This window comes from Pleurodeles waltl, chromosome 10, assembly GCF_031143425.1.
Source record: "Pleurodeles waltl isolate 20211129_DDA chromosome 10, aPleWal1.hap1.20221129, whole genome shotgun sequence".
NCBI lineage: Eukaryota > Metazoa > Chordata > Amphibia > Caudata > Salamandridae > Pleurodeles > Pleurodeles waltl.
This window is the reverse complement of record NC_090449.1, coordinates 927,764,669-927,784,941: the sequence shown is the minus strand read 5'-3', so window position 1 is coordinate 927,784,941 and position 20,273 is coordinate 927,764,669. Positions and strand designations below refer to the sequence as shown.

Here is a 20,273-nt window from a genome sequence, read left to right as displayed (position 1 = left end):
GCAGGTCACTGCACCAGGTCACTGTAAGTCCCCCTATGGTAGGCCCTCCTAGTCCAGAGGGCAGGGTGCAGGTACCTGTGTGTGTGGCCACCCCTGCAGGAGCAGAGGTGCCCCCAAAACCTCCAGCTCCATTTCTCATGGACTTCATGAGTGCGGGGATGACATTTTACGTGTGTACAGGACATAGGTCACTACCTATGTTCAGCTACATAATGGTTACTCTGACCCTAGGCATGTTTGGTATCAAACATGTTGGAATTATACCCCAATACTGTTGCCAGTATTGGAAGTATAATTCCATGCACACCTGGGGCTCATCAGAGGACCCCCAGCATTGCTGCTACCAGCTTTCTGGAATTTTATGGGCAGCCCAAGCTGCTGCTACCCCTTAGATGGGTTTCTGCCATCCTCCTGCTTGAACAGCTCAGGCCCAGGAATACGGAACAAAGGATTTCCTCTCCCTTTGGAATTAGGTGTTATATTGCTTGGGAGGGGTAGCCTTCCCAAGCCAATGGTATGCTTTGAAGGGCAGATTTGGTGCCCTCCTTGCATAAGCAGCCTGCACCAGTTCAGGGACCACCAGTCTCTGCTCTGGCATGAAACTGAACATTGGAAAGGGGAGTGAACACTCCCCAGTCCATCACCACCTCAGGGGTGGTGCCCAGAGCTCCTCCTGTGGGTCCCTTAATCCTGCCATCTTGAATCCAAGGTGGGCAGAGGCCTTTGGGAGCATCTGAGTGGCCAGGTCAAGCAGGTTTCGTCAGAGCCCCCTTCTGATAGGTGGTCACCAGATTAGGTGACCAATCCCCCTTCCAGGGCTGTTTAGGGTCTTCCTCTGGGTGAGTACTCAGATTTGGCTTGCATGATTCCAGCAGGACTCCTCTGCCCCCTCTATTTTGACTTCTGGCCACCAGAAATCAAAATAGAGGAACCAACCACCTGCATCCACAATGAAGACTCTGTTTGCAACATTGTTTCAACAGCTTCTTCCAGCTTCTGCAAACTTTCCCCAGCTGTGCATCCTCTGAGGGCGGCAAGTCTTCAGCCTGCATGAGAAGGAAGAAGGAATCTCCCTTGGAGTGAAGGAGTCACACCCCTGCATCCGCAGGCACCAACTGCAACAATGCCCAGCTGCGTCGATGTCCCCTCATCCTGAGCTGCATGGATCCTGCATCACAGGTGGTGGTCTGGAGTGGTCCCCTTGGTCCTCTCTACCAGCTGGTGAAGGTAAGCCCCTGCTTTACCAGGCAGGACAGTACCCCCGTGCACGGCGTCTCTTGCAGCTACCAAGGCTTGTCGGCATCTACTCCAAGGGATCTTCAGGCTCCATGTAACCCCAGCCCTCAGCACTCTTCCCTGTGATGCACAGCCCTCTGCATGTTTGTCCTGTGGTGTGGGACCCTTCTTCAGTTGTACTGCATGGGTTCCTCTGCAACTCCTGGGTCCCATTCCAGTGGGTCTCCTGTGGGTACTGCCTTTTCTTCTGTGGACTCTCTGCCTTGCTGAGGGACCCACCCTCTCCCCCCCAAGACCACCCCCATGGGTTGAGTCCTCCTGGGCCTTGCTGGTCCCCGGCAGCTCCACTTTTTATCCACCACGACTTCTGCCATTGCCAAGGCTTGTTGGTGGCTTTTCCATGCCACAGACAGACTGCATCCTCCAGAAACTCTTCACCTACTCTAGAGCTGCATTGCTGACCATATTCAACTAACTCCTACAAGTACAGACGGGTGGGTAGTGACTTCTGCCACCACCAGACACTGCTGAAACTTCTGGACTTGGTCCCCTTCTTTTTCAGGTCTTCCTCTTTAGGGATCCACCACTGTTTTTTGCAGTCTTATCTGGGTGTTGCATTATCTTCTTGTTAGTCCTTTTGGGTGGTTTGGGGAAAATCCAGTAAATTACTCCTTTCTTCCTGGTTGCTGGGGGGCACTGTGGTACTTACCTTTGGGGTTTCCTAGTTCCCTCAGCTCCCCTCTACACATTCCACTTACCTAGGTGGGGGTCCTGCATACGCATTCCATTTTTTAAAGTATATGGTTGGGGGTCCCCATAGGGTCACTATTGTCTATTGCTATTTGCACTGCTTTCTATCACTTTTTATGCCTATTGCTGGTTACTAGTGTACATATTTGGTGTGTTTACTTACCTCCTATATGAGTATTGCCTATCTAGTGTTTTGGTACTGTGTTACTGTAATAAAGAACCTTTATTTTCATAACATTGAATGTTTTCTTTCATGTGTGTAAGTGCTGTGTGACTAAAGTGGTATTGCATGGGCTTTGCATGTCTCCTAGTTATGCCTTGGCTGCTCATCCACAGCTACCTCTAGAGAGCCTGGCTCCTAGACACTGCCCACATTTCACTGATAGGGGAACCCTGGACCTGGTATAAGGTGTAAGTACCATAGGTACCCACCACACACCAGGCCAGCTTCCTGAAGATGGTGTATTCAAAGCACAGAAATACTACAAAGTACTCGAGAAAGATTGCTGCAATCTTGACAGCCACTAAAAAGTTTTCATAGTTATCTAATCTCCTGGCCTGAAATTGGCTTTGCAATTTGACAGTGTGACAAGAATGAGTGCTGAGACATTTGAACATGTTGGTGTGTAGGCAGGGCTGTGGTAACAAGGAGGATGTGGCTATCATTAGTGCAGTAGTTGCAGTGTAACCCGGGCTAAACCTCTTAATTTCTGTATACATTTATCTATGAGATAAACCATTTAATTTGTGATGTTTCAGAGTACTTCTGAAATGTAAAATATTCCTTGATGCATTGCAATGCAAGCACTTCATTGGAGGCAGAATGACACATCAAATAACCAATAGCATAATGTAAGCGAGAAATACAGCTCTGGAGAGAGCCGAAATCCCCTCAATGTACATTTAAAGAGCTAGTAACAATAGTGTTCCAGACAACTGCACTGTCAAGTGATGCCTAACTATGCAAGATACACACTTTTAACCTATAATGTGTGTTTATAATTTACAGTTTTGTGTGAATTATGTGTTCTCAAAGAGTGGTTAATAGTGAGCAATGAAAAAGAGGAGTGATTAACAAAATTGAGCTTCTATTTACCCATATCATCAGTTTCAAGCATGGCTTGGGTTGTAAATTTCACTGGTCTAAACAGAAAAAAATACTTTTCTGTTTTTAACTATTTCCTAATGAAGACACTTCCTCTCCCGTTGTGCACATTTGTAATTGCAAAAATAAATGTTTTCTGAGGTCAAGTGGACCCAAGCAAATTCTACCTCTGGATTAACAAAGGCCACTGAAAGACATTTTGGGACATTAGTTCATCAATTAAATTGGTGATTCTCTAGCTCCTACATAGCAAAATACGTTTATCAACAAATCAAATAAGTTCCAATTAATAAGAAATATAATCAAATTAAAAAAATTCTGTCCGTGAACAGGGCTGACCGCTAGTTAGTTTCCATACAGTAAGAAAACGAACATATGTTCATTATTTCATTTTCATCCAAAATTGAAAGATTTAAATGTGATCGTGATGGATTTTTGCAAAATCGCCATATTGGCTAGGGAAACTTATCTATTTTCACACGGTTTTTGTAGGTGTTGCTAAATCTATAAGATTAAGGTCTTGATTTACCTGCATACGTAGGATTGGTATTAACTTTCGAATGTGACTTTCGCACTTATTATATATTTTTATTAATGTTTTCGCCGTGCCTGTGGAATCAATTATATACGGTTCTGCAAAAACATATTCTGTACATTTTAGGACGAGTTTGAGTTTATTAGATTCGGTACTGAGTGAAATGCTTCTGAAAAGCACTTTTCAGTAGAAACTACCGCAAGACTGAAAAATGGTCTGGACGGCAAACGAAGATAAATGGATGCATTTTGGGCAAGGTTGTTATTTTATCATTTTCACGCTGTGTTCTCAAGCAATTTAGAAAGACATGGTACGAAAAGTGTTCCTTTGCTGAAAACCTATGTAACCTTCTGCTCACAAAAGACAAGCACTTGGTCAATGTAAACGCCCTAAACGTTGCATCTTCTGGTGTATCAAGGAAGGGGCCATCAGATTTTCTATTGCAGAGCGATGAGTCGCCTCAAAGAAAACTTGATGCTACAGATGTTGAGGGGATACTGCATAACTTGGATCATTGAGGGGCATATTTAGACTTTCTTTGCACCATTTTAGCATCAAAAAATTTGACGCCAATAAGGCTATGTTGTGGATGCGGCAAACTACCTTGCGCTAATTGGAGGCAAGGTAGGTGTTACCGTCCACAATATGATGCTAACCTCCTACTGCCTTATTTACACTCTGGTGCAGAAATGACGCACATGGAGTAGGCAAACCCAAATAATGGTGCTAAGTATGATTAGCACCAATATTTAACGCCTGAGTCAGACCAGACGTTAGGGTACCTGTGGATCCATTTCCATGGCCAGAGACCATGGAATGGGCCCACAGATGCCCACCCCAAGCCCCAGGAACACCCACACCAGAGGGACACCACAGGATGGGGGACCCCATCCTGGGTAAGCATTGGTAAGTATATTTTTCATTTTTGGGTGTGCCATTGGGGACCCCTGACATGGGGCCCCCTGCCTGGCACTGGGTCTTATGGCCTTGCCCAGGGAACACTGGTCACTTGTGCTGGCCCTTGGGGTGATGGGCATGACTCCTGCCTTTGCTAAGACAGGAGTCATATTTGGGTGCTAGTGCATCAGGAAATTACGCTAGGCTGGTTTAGCGGCATATTTATTGCCGCTAACCAGCCTAGCATCATTTCTGTCCCACTAGTGCCTTTTTCCCTACCGCTATACCCCCCCTATGGCTAGCATTTTTTCTTAGACACTAGCCATTCCTTAGCACCTGCGTGCACCATTCCATAGATATGGTGCCCAGCTGCTGCTATGGAATGGCTCTAGCAGGCGCTAAGGATTTTGACGCAAAACTGCGTTAGCACAGTTATTCGTCAAAAACCATAAATATGCCCCTGGATGTTAATATCCTGGGTACAGTGCATAATTAATACTCCCGACCAGTGCTAGGAGTGGACCAGAATGTCCTGGAACCCTGTTCCGTCACTAATCCTTTGCCAAGAACAGCTTCACAGATTAGTCTAAATTGTCATCAGGACTTTTCTGATCTTTGCCATTTCTGTTGTGTAATTATGTTTTTCCTGCACAGAAGCGCTTCTACTTTCTCATGTGATGTACACCAAACCTGTGAGAAGTACCTTCACGGCCCAATAAAACCATTACAATCCTGCAAAAAAGTATTGGCTCTTATTTAATGTGGCACTCCAGCATAGAGGGGCTGGCGGACAACGAATTGTAACATAGCCTTTCAGACAATGGTTTCTAATGCCGAAGTAACAGTGACAAAAGGTCTGCTGAAAACTGCCAGTACTTTTCCACTAAATATATGGCAGATCATCTGGCAAGGGGGGTGGTTTCATTACAAACATAGCAGTCCTGCTGAGAAATGAATGTGCTGTTCATTAAACCTACGACAGCGATTCTGAAAATAGCTGTTAACAGTTCAATGCAACTATAAAAGACCTGCACCTTTGAGAAAAGCTGGCACTCTCCATTATCGCTGTGTCCACTCTGCCAAGAAGTATTGGTGCTGTCCTGCTGAAAAAGTAAATGCTTTGCTTAGAACTGCTGATACTGTCCCAAACCATAGCAGCTCTGCTGAGAAGTGCCAATGATGATATAGATGTCTATGGGGAAAATATTGGTAATATAATGGCCCTCACTGAGGTTGACTGACTGCACATAGAACATAGTTTTATAGCTACCTGGATTTTTTCTGTCCACGGAGATGGCATTCCAGTATTGGGATCCCCAAGGTTAGATCCTCCAAACCCACTCACACTTCTTGCCAGACCTCAACCCCTCTATATTTCCTGATTGTGTTTCTAAACCTGTGACTGTGCGACTACCAGTTGTTGCCGCTCGGGTGCTAGTCAAGGACAAGGACCAATCTGTGATTACTGTATAGCAGCCACTAGTTTTACCCAGAAATTGTATTTCTTCTGCTTGCATACTTTCCAATTCAGCAGATGTTAGTTGGAACATTGCTGGGATCAAGTCAAAGCCTGATGACCCTGCGTGGAGTCAATTTATTGATAACCACACAATTTGTCTCTTGCAGGAAACATAGGTGATCAAGCATGTACACAGAAGCGGTTTTAAGAGTTTTTCTATAGCTGTAATAAGGTCTCCAGGTGGGTGCCCTTCATGTGGGCTGCTTGTTTGGGTGAGCAGCACACTTCCCTGCTCTGTAGTGGAACTACAAACGGGGATCCCTAGGTATCCAAGGGCTAATCTTCTCCTTCTCTAAGGCCACTTCTCTCTTGTTAATCAACATATGTAACAAGAGTTCTGGAAATAGGCAAGAATCACCTACTCTCCACTTGTTTTGGCCCCCTATTCAGTGCCCCATTATGTTATTGTGGCCGGTGACTTAAATCTCACAAAAGAACCCAATGGCATAACTCAGAATTTGTGCCTTGAGGAGTACGTAGTGTGGAGAATCCCTGAATTAACTCCTCCAGTGAAAAGAAACTCCATGGACTGCGGGCCTGCAATGGTTTGCTTGTCCTCTGTTGTTGTACCTATTCCCTCATTTAGAAGAGGGCTGTATGTAAGCTTTATTCATTACATCTTAGATGTTACATTATGGAGGATGATGGAAGATATGAAAGTGCTAGAGAGGAACAAGAATGACCATAATCCACTAGCAATAACTATGAAGGTGTTGGTCTCCAGTGTTTCACTTTCCTCTTCTCAGATGCATGATCAGCAATTGGAGGTCACAAATAATCATAGGATATATACTCAGTTGTTGCGTCATGAATGAAAGTTATGTCTGACAACTGAGGGAATAATGAAATTATCGTAGCTGAGCACATTAGATTATTTGATGGGCTTAAAGACTTCCTTCCTAAAGTGTTTATGAGAGCTCCTGTAAAGGGTTCCATGAATAGGTGCTATACACAGCTTTGTAGAGGGGCAAAGAGAAATTTCCCTAGAGCATTTAAACAAGGAGCTAGCCAGGAGATAAGGGTATGCAGAGCACAATATTGGCTTGAAGGTAGGGAAGCAAAAGATTCAAGGGAGTGGTTTTAGTACATGGTGATGTATAATTAATGCTTCTTATACATCTTTCGTATACTATATTTTTGATTTATGTATATGGAGATGTTTTTTTATAGATGACTAAGAAGATATGTGTTTGAGCTGCATACTTGTATGATTGTTTTTTATAAAATCGAATAAAGTTATATGAATGACTGCCTTCCTTGGAGTGCAATATATGGACAGCCCATTTAGACATCCCTTCTAACAATGATCTGAAGAAATTTTGCTGATTAGCAAGTCTAAGCTGTGGGAATTCAGGAAAGACATCTGAGTAGTCAATTCTGTCCTATGAGTCAGTTACTCACGTTGGGAATCTCTGTTCTTGTCCACTTGAAACTGATGTGACCTCCATCAGCATTGTAGGAGCTCCTGCATCAAAACTGCCATATAGTGCTGTAGTTTCTACCTTAGGGGAGACTGCTTATGTGGTTGAATCGCTGAAGTGAAGGAAGTCTCCTGGATTAGATAAGATTTTTGCTGGCCTTTTCAAATCTGACTCCAACACATGGGTCCCTTATATGAATAATGTTACAAATGCAACTGCAGCAGGGGCAGTGATGCCCACAATTTGGAAAGGGGGAGAGATCATCCCCGTTTTGAAGAAGAGAAGCCCAAGCAATTGATCTAATTTGACTTTTGGACAATCTCCAAAACATTTTGTAAACAAGTCCCAGGAAACTCAGATTGGATAGATGAAAACCATATCCTGTCTAACCTGCGGGCAGGATTTAGATATAAGACCAATTTTACTGACCAGGTCTTCTGCTTCCTTTTGAACAAGTGGATAACTGTAGATGATGGAGAGGGAGAACTGCCTGTGGCATTTATCAATCTTCCTGCTGCCTTTCCACCTGGTGAATAGGAGTAAACTGTGAGAGGTACTATTTGGGCTGGGGGTTCCCTGTAACTTGCTAACCATGATCATGCATCTCCATGAAGAGACTTTTGCTAGGGTCCAATGTGACACAAAAGGCTGAGTTAACCCAGACAATTTCCACTGACAAGGATGTGTGACAGGGCTGTGTTTTGGCTTCTCCTCTTGTCCTTCTTTATATCAATGATTGTGTACTTGACTAGTTGTGCCAATGATTTCACTAGTCTCACAAGACAGTAAGACCCAGCCCTTTTCTTTGCCAGTAATACTCTCTCACTGACTAAAACTAAGGTGGGTCTCCAAAATCTTGTGGATCATTTTAATATGTTTTGTTCTTAATATGGTCTTGAAATTTATGCTTCTCAAACAAAACTAATGACCTACTGTAGAAAGAAACGGGTGAAGGGCATCATAAACCTGGGAAGGAAAACAATAGAAAATATCAGGGAATTTGATTACTTGAGAATTTGTCTGGCTGATTCTGCCTTCTGGGCCCCTCAGATCGTTCACACGTGTTAAACCATGGAGCAGGGGAAATTCTCAGGTTTGCAAAAAAGGCCTCATGGCTCCCAATTCTTCTTGTAATGAGGCTCTAAAATACCCAAGTAAGGGGTGTGGTGCTATATGGTGCTGAATTACAGGGATATTGCCCTACAGGTACTTTGTGCACTAGTGAAAATACCTTGGGTGCTGGTGAAAATAACTTAATCAGAGCCTTTACTGTTTTAGGGAGTAACTTTGGTGCCATTAAGACTGGATCTTGATCTTAACCCCATCTCTGAGTTGGTTGTTTTAAGGCAGTATTCTATTGGGTAGGTATTTGGGTCACTGAAGAACTAGGACCCTTTAGTGAGGGTCTTATTGACATTAATAAATTACAATGCTCCAAGAAGAATAAGTGGCTTGCCAACATAAACAAAAATGGAATGAGCTAGAATTAGCCAATTTTTGGAATGACCCATCATCTATCCCAGCTATTGCGCAAGCTGTGGTTAAAACAAGATTCTGGGAGAGAGTTGCTGCCCAGAACGAATTGATTAGCCAGACAGGTAATCTTACAAGGCACTTTTTATTGCACAAATCTGTGCCCAAGGCTGAGGAATTTCTATATTATATTCAAACAGTGCCTGCTCATTCATTGTTTTTGCAGTTCAGGTATGGGACCGTCCCAATTGCTGTCCACACTTCATCATGGGACACTGTAAAGTCTGGGGGTACTCAGTGCCAATCATGTATACTTTTGGACGAAACTGAGGAACATTTGTTGTTCTTCCATCCAAAATATGCTAAACCCACAGCTAAGTAGATTGTACTCCTATGTCAGCTCTTGAGCCTTACAAATCAAATACATTCCCTTAGGATCTGCAAAAGTGATTCCTCAATTGCGATTGTGGTGGCTGTATCCAAGTTCCTTCATGAGGCTTGGCTTATTGGAGCACAAATTGTTAGGTTGACTTTAAATTATTTTGGCCCATATTTATACTTTTTGACGCTAAACTGCGCTAACGCAGTTTAGCGTCAAAAAATTTTGCGCCGTCTAACGCCATTCTGAAGCGCCATGCGGGCGCCGTATTTATGGAATGGCGTTAGACGGCGCAATCAGACCGGCGCTGCCTGGTGTGCGTGGAAAAAAAACACGTAGACCAGGCAGCGCCGGCGTTGGGAAAAAATGACGTTAGGGCGTCTTAAAATGGCGCAAGTCAGGTTGACGCTAAAAAATCGTCTTAACCCGATTTGCGCCATTTTTTCGACACCCAGACGCCATTTCATGACTCCTGTCTTAGTAAAGACAGGAGTCATGCCCCCTTGCCCAATGGCCATGCCCAGGGGACTTGTGTCCCCTGGGCATGGTCATTGGGCATAGTGGCATGTAGGGGGGCACAAATAAGGCCCCCCTATGCCACACAAAAAAAAAAAAAAAAAAAACAAATTATACTTACCTGAACTTACCTGTACTTCACTGGGATGGGTCCCTCCATCCTTGGGTGTCCTCCTGGGGTGGCAGGGGGGGTCCCTGGGGGCAGGGGAGGGCACCTGTGGGCTCATTCTGAGCCCACAGGTCCCTTAACGCCTACCCTGACCCAGGCGTTAAATTCAGGCGCAAATGCAGGTTTTTTTGACCCGCCACCTCCCGGGCGTGATTTTTGCCCGGGAGTATAAATACGACGCATTTGCGTCGCCGTCATTTTTTTAGACGGGAACGCCTTCCTTGCATCTCATTAACGCAAGGAAGGCGTTCACGCTAAAAAATGACGCTCTTTCTTCATACTTTGGCGCTAGACGCGTCTAACGCCAAAGTATAAATATGGCATTAGTTTTGCGCCGAATTTGCGTCGAAAAAAACGACGCTAATTCGGCGCAAACGGAGTATAAATACGGGCCTTTATGTGCACTGCGATCACTTATGTAGGTCTTTTTTTAGGAATCTTTTAAAATTCTTTAGTGTTTTATTTATGTATATTCTGCAATTTCAGGTCTTTGTCTACTTATGTATATGCTGGAATTGCTGGGTTTTAGCTCTTAATTTTGATCGACTGTGACTGGCTTTTATTGTGTATTTGTGATGCCTGTTAATATGTTTTTATGATAGAATATACAATGTACGATCTGTCAATAAACTTTGAACATTAAAAATACGGTGTTAAAAATTGTGTCTCTAGACGGCAGAGGTATAAGCCCTTTTTCAAGTAGGGGCCACAATCCTAGTCAAGGTAAGTCATAAAACAGCCCAAATTATCATGTGCTCACCCTCTGGTAGCTTGGCACAGAGCAGTCAGGCTTAACTTAGAAGGCAATGTATAAAGTATTTGTGCGATAACTCATACAGTACCACAGTGATAACACCACAAAAATACACCCCAAAGGTTTAGGAAAATAGGTAATATGTATCTGAATAAAATAAGGTCAAAACAATGAAAATCGAATGTACACAAGCAAAGTTATCAATTTTTAAAGATCAAATCCCATTAAAGTGCCTAGAAACTTAATAGCTCCATCTGGGGCTGTCACGGCATCGTTGACAGGTGCCAATCACAGAGTCGCACGGACCCCAGGCACAGTACGTTTGAAAACGAAGAAACAAAGACGTTGCACAGAGTCATGGAGATGAAGCGTCGCTGGAGCTGGTATGGCAGCAGTGCCTTATGACATCCGGGTTGGTGAGGCGTAAGTTCTGTACTGCGAGGCAGGGGAGGCGAGGCATTGTCTGGTTGCAGGGGGTGCTGGTGCAGCATTGGTGCTGAGGTGTTGGTTCCTTGTGACACGGCGGGGTCCATGAATCCAGTCGGTCAAAACGTGATGAGTCATCTTTGCAATGTCATAATCACACTGTGTGATGTCAGCAGCGTTGTGGCGACATTAGGCTTGTGTTGCAGGCCGCGGTCGTTGAATGCAGCGAGGACCACAAAGCCGGAGCAGGAAGAGGTGTGGCGTCGGGCAGCGGTGTCTGTGCTGGAGTTGATTAAGTTAGTCCTGGAGTTGCTGAAGTCGGAAAACTAGCTAAAACCTAGTAGGTGAAGTATTTGTTGGTCCTAAGACTTCAGAACAGGAAGCAGGCTCAATCCAAGCACTTGGAGAGCACTTCTGGGGAAGGCAGAGTCCTTCCAGCGAAGACAGAAGCCAACAGGCAACAGGGCAAAAAGCAGGGCAGCAGTTCTTCTCAGCAAAGCAGTTCAGATGAGTCCTTTAGGCAGTCAGGAAGTTCCTCTCACAGGTGTAGAGACAGAAGCATATGATTTGGTGGGGTCAGAGACACAGTTTATGTACCCACAAATGCCTTTGAAGTGGGAGAAATGTCAAAGAGTGGTTTTGAAGTTCACAAGTTCCTCTTTGAGCCCAGTCCTGTCCATGGGGAGTTATCAGTCCTTTGTTTGAGGGGTAAGCCGCTGGCCTTTGACATGTAAGAGGGAGCTCCTCCACCCTCCTGCCCAGGGAGACCCATTCAGTTTACAGATGAATGCAGATGTGACTGAGTGTCTTGTGTTTATAGTTGTCTGGGTGGAATGCACGAGGGGAGCTCTAAACCAGCACATACCAGACGTGGATTTATTCTAAAAGTGGTATTTGCAACTACACGAGTAAGAAGGATTTTCTATTACCATTCTAGTGAGAGAGCGTATTTTGATATTACATATTATAGACGTGAAATGCTTATGTCTAACAATGCTGTATTAATAAAACATTTATTAAAAGCGTATTCATAAAAATGGAGAATCATTCACATGTATGAACTAATGTCAACCGTAAGGAATAATCATTTATAGTTTGTCTAACTGAGCACATTAAAACGTATAAAACTGCATTCGTTAAACTCGTATATCTTAAGTTAGCGTGAGTCAAGCAGAAGCTGTGTGGCTCTCATATTAAAGGCGTATTTTTCCTGTTTCTTCAGTGTGCAGAACTTGCAAACGACCATAACTCAGCTATTGTTCTCTCTGTATTAGTTCGACACATCGGGATATTTTCCCATCCGCATGCTAACATCTTTTAGTATAAAATGATTGTGCTTCGAAACATTTGTAGATACTTCCAAGGACAATGAGACGAGGGAACGAGAACTTTTAACCTGAGACGTGTGCCAAGCTGATGAAGTAACCCCGGATATGCCACCTACGGAAGACCGATTATGAAGACCAATCAGAAGCCAATATTTTATCAAGAAATGACAAATGCATTACTTAATGTATAATTTGATAGGTTAACAATGATGGGGTGTATTGACTGACCAATAGGATTTTGGGGGAATGAATTACTAGAAAGGGATAAAAACCCATGACACAGGAAATAACCAGACATTAGGTAGGGAATGATATTGATTACATCCCGAAACTCTGTCACACTATTTTGTGATTTGAGACTTAGACAAACCATCCTTGCCCATATTACTGCCCCTTACACTTTTCTCCTTAAGAGGAGAGTGTCTCTTGCCTCTAACTTAGATAGACTGACGGCGATCTAACTGATGTCCTGAAGACGAAGACTGATCCTGAATGCTGACTTAATCAGAGGAGGGTAATTATATAGTTGCTAATGGAAATTCATTTTGCCTTTCTTTCTAGGTACCAACTGCTGTATGTTTTGATAGAGACCTTAGTTAGATGTTTTTCCAAATTGGTGTTCAAAATTGTTTTGCATGACGCCCAACATGCTAATGCTAATTAGAGGTTAGATGAGGTATTCACTCTGACTGACAAACTGACGTGACTGACGTGGTGCTATGCTTAACTAGTATCTTAGAAATTCAATGTGTTATAATCCGCCTATATCTATTTGATTATTCATGTTACTAATCTTTGCATTATCGAAAGCTTATTGTGGTTGCCATCTTATAATCGTGCTTACGTGTTTATTGACTTTGAGATTAATGCCTTTACTACTAGATTGTAATCAATAGGGAATAAAACTCATTAACTCCATTAAGGTGTGGTTATTCATGACTGAAAGGTCATGGTTGCGCCGAATGTTCGTTAATGTCTAAAGTGAGAGATATTTTGATGTTAAACGTTGACAATGTTATTGACCTATTGATCGATATTTTGATTAGTTATCTCGTCCTACGGTGTCTCACCACTGGGCCCAAAGATTCATTGGCCTAAAACGAGTCCTGATGTGTATAAATTAACATAGACGGACGCGTTAGCAGTTCTGGTAGCAGAGTACGGTTTGGCCCTTGGGGGCCCTAGGACGGAGTTTTCACTGTTCAATTGTTTTCTTGTGATAATGCAAATTGGAAAGATGATGAGTTGCTAGATCTGCCATGGGCTTTCCCGGGATCTCGGAGCCTGCCTAAATGAGTTGGGAATGTTCTCGGCGCCATAGTATGTGTGGTTAGGGTTTTGCGCTTATTAAATCTTATGCATTTTGCAGGTGATTGTGAATATTTGAGTGTGATTATGCCAAATTAAGTGTTGTTTAGAAGGAGTGAGCGTACTCCATAGCATGAGAGTAGGGAAGTCGGCGTACTTCATGTGAATGTAGCGCTTGTTGCTCAAAAATTATCCCCGCGGTTGGTTGTTGTTTACGGGCCTATTGAGGTCTAAGACTCCGGAGTATGATGTTAAAAATGGTTTATGTTGTAATCTGTGCGGTTTAGTAGGTCAATCGGGCGTGGTTGACAGATCGAGTTTCGAGTTATGATGCATGTGTGTAACCTTCGATGGAGATTTGACAAGTTCTAAAGTGCACTAGAAGGAGTCATTGACAAGTCGAGAGTAGGATTTGCAGGACGAATTCTGCTTGCGTACGAGGGAACTGAGAAGGAGAGAGTAGCGGCCGAGGCTTCAAGTGAAATCTCTGTAAAGTTCTGAAGCGAATGTGTTACCCTTCCTGTAGTAAACCGGCAGATTTGTGTTGTCATTCAAGTGCTAGCAATAATTTGCATTAGTTGTATGAGTTGTAAGGAGTTAGTGAGGTGTGGACAAGCCGCAAGACTTTGTCAGCTGCAGTGTGTGTGAGTGTGATGTCAGTGGTGCCGCGCTGGGATAGGTCAGATGTCGAGAAGGGTCGCGCACAGATTGGCTGCCGTCCGTGAAAGGCAATACGTTGAGCAAAGGGTAGGTGAAGAGTGTCCTGGGAACAAAGCCGTTTCTGAGTAAAAATAAAATAAAATGAATTTTGTTAAGGCATTTAAAAGCGCATTGAAAGGAGATGTGTATATCGTTGCGACTGATGGGGAACCTACACCACCTGAGGGTACGCCAGCTTACACGGTTATGGAAGAAAAGGGTGTTGCACCGTGTTTATGGATAAAACAATGGCGTAAACTGACCGAGAAAGAAGGGTGTCTAGCGTTTCCTGAACATGGAACGTTTAATCAAAAGGTTTTAGAAAATTTGAGGTGGATGTTAAGTACGCAGCAACCACCTCCTCGACCAGCACAGTATGAGGCTTTGGCAATTTGGGACCTGATGGCTCTTAAACATAGACAAGAAAGATTTCAAAGGAGACTGACAAGAGCTGAAAAATCCTATGCAGAGGCTAGATGGGATAATGAGAACAAAATGTGGAGACGAGGAATAATGGATGTGTTGAAGCTGTTTCCGGCAATAACCCAGGGAGAGGAAACACAGGGAAAGAAAGCTTCTTGCAAAACTGATAAAGAGCCATTCAAACACAAAGAGAATAAAAGATCTTGGGAGGAAGAGGATGATTCAGATGATGAGGCGTTTATGGATAGGCTGTTACATGATCGTCCGCCACCTTACGCGGTGAACGACAATGCTCCAAGTACTAGCTTGGATCCTGGGAACCAGACGAAAGAGAAGGGTGTTACTGATACAGTGCAGAATAGCGATACAGCTTTGATACAGAATGGTGTCAGTGTACCCACTGCTCCAGACCCGCCGATACAGTTACAGCCTCCACCACAGATAAAAAGAATTTATCCCGATGTTCCAGTGCTTGAGACTACTACGAACTTGGTGGTTCAGCCAGACCCGATATATACAAAGCCACGGTTAGTGCAGATTGAATCAACTCCGCAGTTAGTGTCTCAACCGCCGAAACTGATACCTGGGTATAACCCAGTAGCGGGTCCTTTAAAAGAACCTGCACCAGGATTATTAAATCAGACCTATGGTGTTGAAGCTCCAAGAAGCTTGGGAGCAGGCCAGACACCTGCCACCATTCACTACCCATTACTGTTGGTCCCCCGGTGCCGTTATACGCACAGGAGAAAACAAGGATGTGTGAACAGGGAGTCCTAACTCATGAAACGATAAGAGGAGGGCCTATTATAACTCCACAAATAATGGCACAAGGAGGACAGGCTTGTGATCAATCAAGACCCTTAATGGACCTTAGTCCAATAGGGGCAACTCTTGAGGCAATGCGACAAGCAGGATTGGGAGTATCGACTCCCCAAACTATGAGTACAAATACCTCATACACTCCAATGATACATGCAGGAAACATTTCACTGCAGGGTTTTACAGTACAACAGCTAAATGAGTGGCTAGAGAAAACATGCACATCACAAAGGGCTACAGCAGCTGCAATCGAACCTGAGAAAGAGAAACACGATGAATACCTAAATCTAGTACGACTAGGAGCAGAAGCTGCTGAATTGGTGGCGGGAACCATGGGAGTAAATAGATTGGAGTCTTACACTGAGGCAGAATTAAGGTACCTATGTCCAAAAATCACCAAAGAAGTAGGCAAAGTACACCAGAAATTAACGAATTTGGCAGACAAATACAATATCGACATTGGGAACACAAAATATTTGAAACGGAGTTACAGATTAGATTTTGACTCAAAAGATTTTGAGCACATGATATCTGCAGGCATGAAGACACATTTGAAAGAGCTGCTGCAAAGCGCACAAATTTGGGGAGCACTAGAGAAATGGGAAGGCAGATGGATGAAGAAAAAGGATAAGGGAAAAAGAGATAGTCCAGTATCTAATGAAACAATCGTCACACCGAACTTAGAGACAGTAAAAATCCTACCTATGAGAGAAACAGCTGGTGGTGTTTTGGTGCATGTGCCTTGGTCCAGGGGAGACATTTTGTCCTTTACGAATGATTATCCCAGGTTAAGAGAAAAACCGATCGAGTGGTATCAACAGACAGATAGATTCGTGAAGCTTGCGAAGTGTCTCTGGGAAGACTTAAATACCTTGTTTGAGATTATTGTTCCGCCAGACTTGTGGCTTGAATGCAAGAGAGGGGTAGATTGGCCCACAAAGGAACCAGCAAGGGATAGAGTGACTGGAGCGCCTTCTGAAGAGGTGATGAAATATTATCATAAAGTAATTGAGTTTTTGAAACAAAAGGTGTCGCCGAAGGTGACTGATTGGCAGAAAATTGACCGGACCTCTCAAGAGGTTAAAGAGTCAATACATGCATATTACGAAAGATTGTTAAAGGCATTCAAACATTACAGTGGTACTGAAACAATTGAGCCGAAGGACATGAATCATCTTGTGTTCAGATTTGTCGAAGGGCTGAGACCGCAGGTCAGCCAAATGATTAAAAATCATTTGATTTGTTGGCAAGCTAAACCGATTGATGAAGTGTTGCAGTACGCGAAATACTGTAGTGACGAAATTGAGTTAAAGCAGAAAAAGTTGAAGGAGAAGGTGATGGTGATGCAGATAAGAGCTGCACAGGCTGGAATACAGGGAAATGGTGTTCAGCAAATGATACAGCAACAACCGCAATTGAATGGTGTGTTTCAGGCACAGCCGAGAGGTAGAGGTCGAGGGTTTGTGAACCGTGGTGCGGACATGAATAATGTTGCTGTTCAAGGTGATGGTCAAGGAGTGAAAAGGATGTCACCATGCCATGCGTGCGGGGGCGTGGGACATTGGAAACGGGATTGTCGAAATATAATGCAGGATGGTACAGTTCAGCAGAGTATCAATGCCGGTACATTGCAAAATTCACGAGGTCCAAGAATGAGACACCCGAATCAGAACTATCAAAATAATTTGGTACAAATGACAGGGGCGCAACCTATGCAGCAAATGCAAATGCCGCGTTACCAAACAGTGTCAGTACAACCGATGCAACAGCAGATCCCTATGGTGCCTAGACAGCAAATACAGTTACCCCTAGCTCCGATGGGACAGCAGCAGGTGATGCTTACTCAACAGGTCACAGGTCAAGTAACAAATCAAAACAACACTGTACAACAATTCCCACTAAGAGGTGAAAATGAGACGAATGGGGACTGGTCAGATGATAGCTCAGACAGCGAAGAGTGCAGACTCGCCGCATCCTTAGAGGTAGACCAGAGAGGCCCATATGTGGAAGGAAAAGTAATGGGCTACAAAGTCTCATTTTTAGTTGATACAGGAGCTACACGCTCTACTGTTCGCAGTGCAGAGGTACCAAGATTACCTCTCTCAGGGCGCACCATACGAGTGGTTGGTGTGGCTAATCAGTACCTGACTAATCCAATCACTGACCCAGTGCAGGTTGAAATTGGAAACTTCCAGGGCCTGCATAGATTTGTCGTGTGCGATTCAAGTCCAGTATCCTTGTTAGGAAGAGACTTATTGTGCAAAACCAAATGTTCGATTACCTGTTCCGATGGTGGGATAGAGGTTCAGACAAACAGTGATGACGAGGCAGATGAGGGTCAGCTCATGGAAGAAGGAGGAGAGATGAATGAGGATTACCCTCTAATTACCCTTTTTCCAGTGTTCACCTTGATCGATCTACCTGCTGATCTGCAAGGATCGGTGATAGAGAAAGTGTGGGATTTGACTGGAAAGGAGGTTGGATTAATAAAGGGAGTAAAACCAATCAAGGTGCAGATAAAGCCGAATGCAGTATTCCCCCAACTGTCACAATATCACATGACTCAGGATGTCCTTATTGAAGTGACACAGATAATTGCAGATTTTCTCAGACAGGGAGTTTTGAAAGAAGTCCTGAGTAGTCCGTGTAACTCTCCGATTATGGGTTTGAGAAAGCCCTGTGGGAAAGTTCGAATTGTGCAGGATTTGAGAAAAATAAACAAAATCGTGGTAAAATGCTGCCCTGTGGTTCCCAACCCAGCAGTAATAATGTACCAGGTTCCTTGTGATGCTGAATGGTTTACCGTAGTAGACCTATCACAAGCATTTTTCTCGATTCCACTTCACGAAGACAGACAGTTTTTGTTCAGTTTCAAATTCCTGGATAAGGTATACAGTTGGTGCAGAATTCCTCAGGGGTTTTCTGAGTCACCATCCATCTTCAATCAGATATTGAAGAAGGATTTGGAACCTCTTGTGTTACCTTACGATTCGACTCTTGTGCAGTACATTGATGATTTATTGATTGCATCTAAAACCAAAGACAGCTGCAAATATGATACCATTGCCTTATTGAATCATTTAGGAAAAAACGGACATAAGGTGTCACCTAAAAAGCTGCAGTACTGTCAAAAAGAAGTAAAATATTTGGGGCATCTGTTTGAGAAAGGGTCTCGAAGAATATCCAAAGAGAGGATAACAGTTGTTTTACAAATGAATCCCCCAACAACAAAGAGAGATGTCAGAATGTTCTTGGGAATGGTGGGCTACTGTCGCCAGTGGATACCCAACTTCTCGATCATTTCAGAACCATTAACAAAACTGACAGGAAAGGAAGTTAAGGATGAACCATACACAATCACATTGACAAAAGAAGAGCTTGAGTCATTTCTAGAGCTGAAAGAATGCATGTGCAGAGCTCCAGCATTAGGAATGCCTGATTATGAGAAGCCATTTTTGTTGTTCTGTCATGAACGTGATGCTTGTTCTTTGTCTGTTTTAACACAGGTCCATGGAGATGCAAATCGCCCTGTAGCATATTTTTCGGCTACTTTGGACCCTGTCGCAGCAGCCTTACCGGGTTGTTTGCGAGCAGTCGCAGCAGTTGGTCAAAGTCTTTCACAATGCGAGGGCATAGTTATGGGATATCCCCTAACAGTATTGGTTCCACATTCTGTTGAAATTTTGCTGACACGAACTAAGACACAACACATGACAAATGCCCGACTTACCAAATATGAGACAATTATTCTGGGGTCACCAAATGTCACATTGAAAAGGTGCACTGTACTGAACCCGGCAACTCTACTTCCCATTGAGAATACAGAAATAAAAGATGGGGAAGAATTTGAGCATGATTGTCTGGAGGTAACTGAGCTCAGTACCAAACCTCGCTCAGATATAAAAGATACCCAGTTAAAGGAAAACGATTACATTATGTTCGTTGATGGGTCCTGTCTAAGAGATTCATCAGGAACTTTGAGAGCTGGTTATGCAGTATGTACCATGTCCGGTATAGTCGAAGCCTCCTGGCTCGAGAAAGTGTTTTCTGCACAAGTAGCAGAATTGATAGCTCTCACAAAAGCCTGCCATGCTGCTGTAAATTTAAAGGTTACAATCTATACAGACAGCAGATACGGATTTGGAATTGTGCATGATTTTGGTCAACTCTGGTCACAAAGAGGGTTTATGACATCCTCTGGTTCACCAGTGAAAAATGGAGAACAGATAAGAGATTTGTTACATGCGATACAGTTGCCTCTTGAAATTGCTGTGGTGAAATGCAATGCACACACCAGATCACAAGATTTTGTGTCAATGGGGAATGGTTATGCAGACCAGGTTGCCAGATTTTGTGCATTAAACTGTATATCTTTTAAAGAACAATGGGAACTGTTACCACAACCTGAGCATGACACAACCTTAAGTCTAGCATTACGAGTGGTTGATACCTTAGACGAATTAAAAACACTACAAAGCCACGTTGGTAAGGAAGAAAAACGCTCTTGGCAGAAAAT

The 20,273-nt window shown here is 43.6% G+C and overlaps 1 long non-coding RNA gene across 2 annotated transcripts in view; it reads left to right on the top strand.

The window, feature by feature from the left end:
* Positions 1 to 20,273, top strand: part of LOC138262032 (uncharacterized) — a 1,156,543-nt gene that overhangs the window by 584,664 nt on the left and 551,606 nt on the right. The window contains exon 4 of one of the 2 annotated variants that reach the window (XR_011199190.1): positions 12,534 to 13,400. The exons of the other annotated variant lie outside the window; for it this stretch is intronic. This is a non-coding gene — a long non-coding RNA (uncharacterized lncRNA). Of the gene's footprint in view, positions 1 to 12,533; positions 13,401 to 20,273 lie in introns of those variants that run through there. 2 annotated transcript variants of the gene reach the window in all.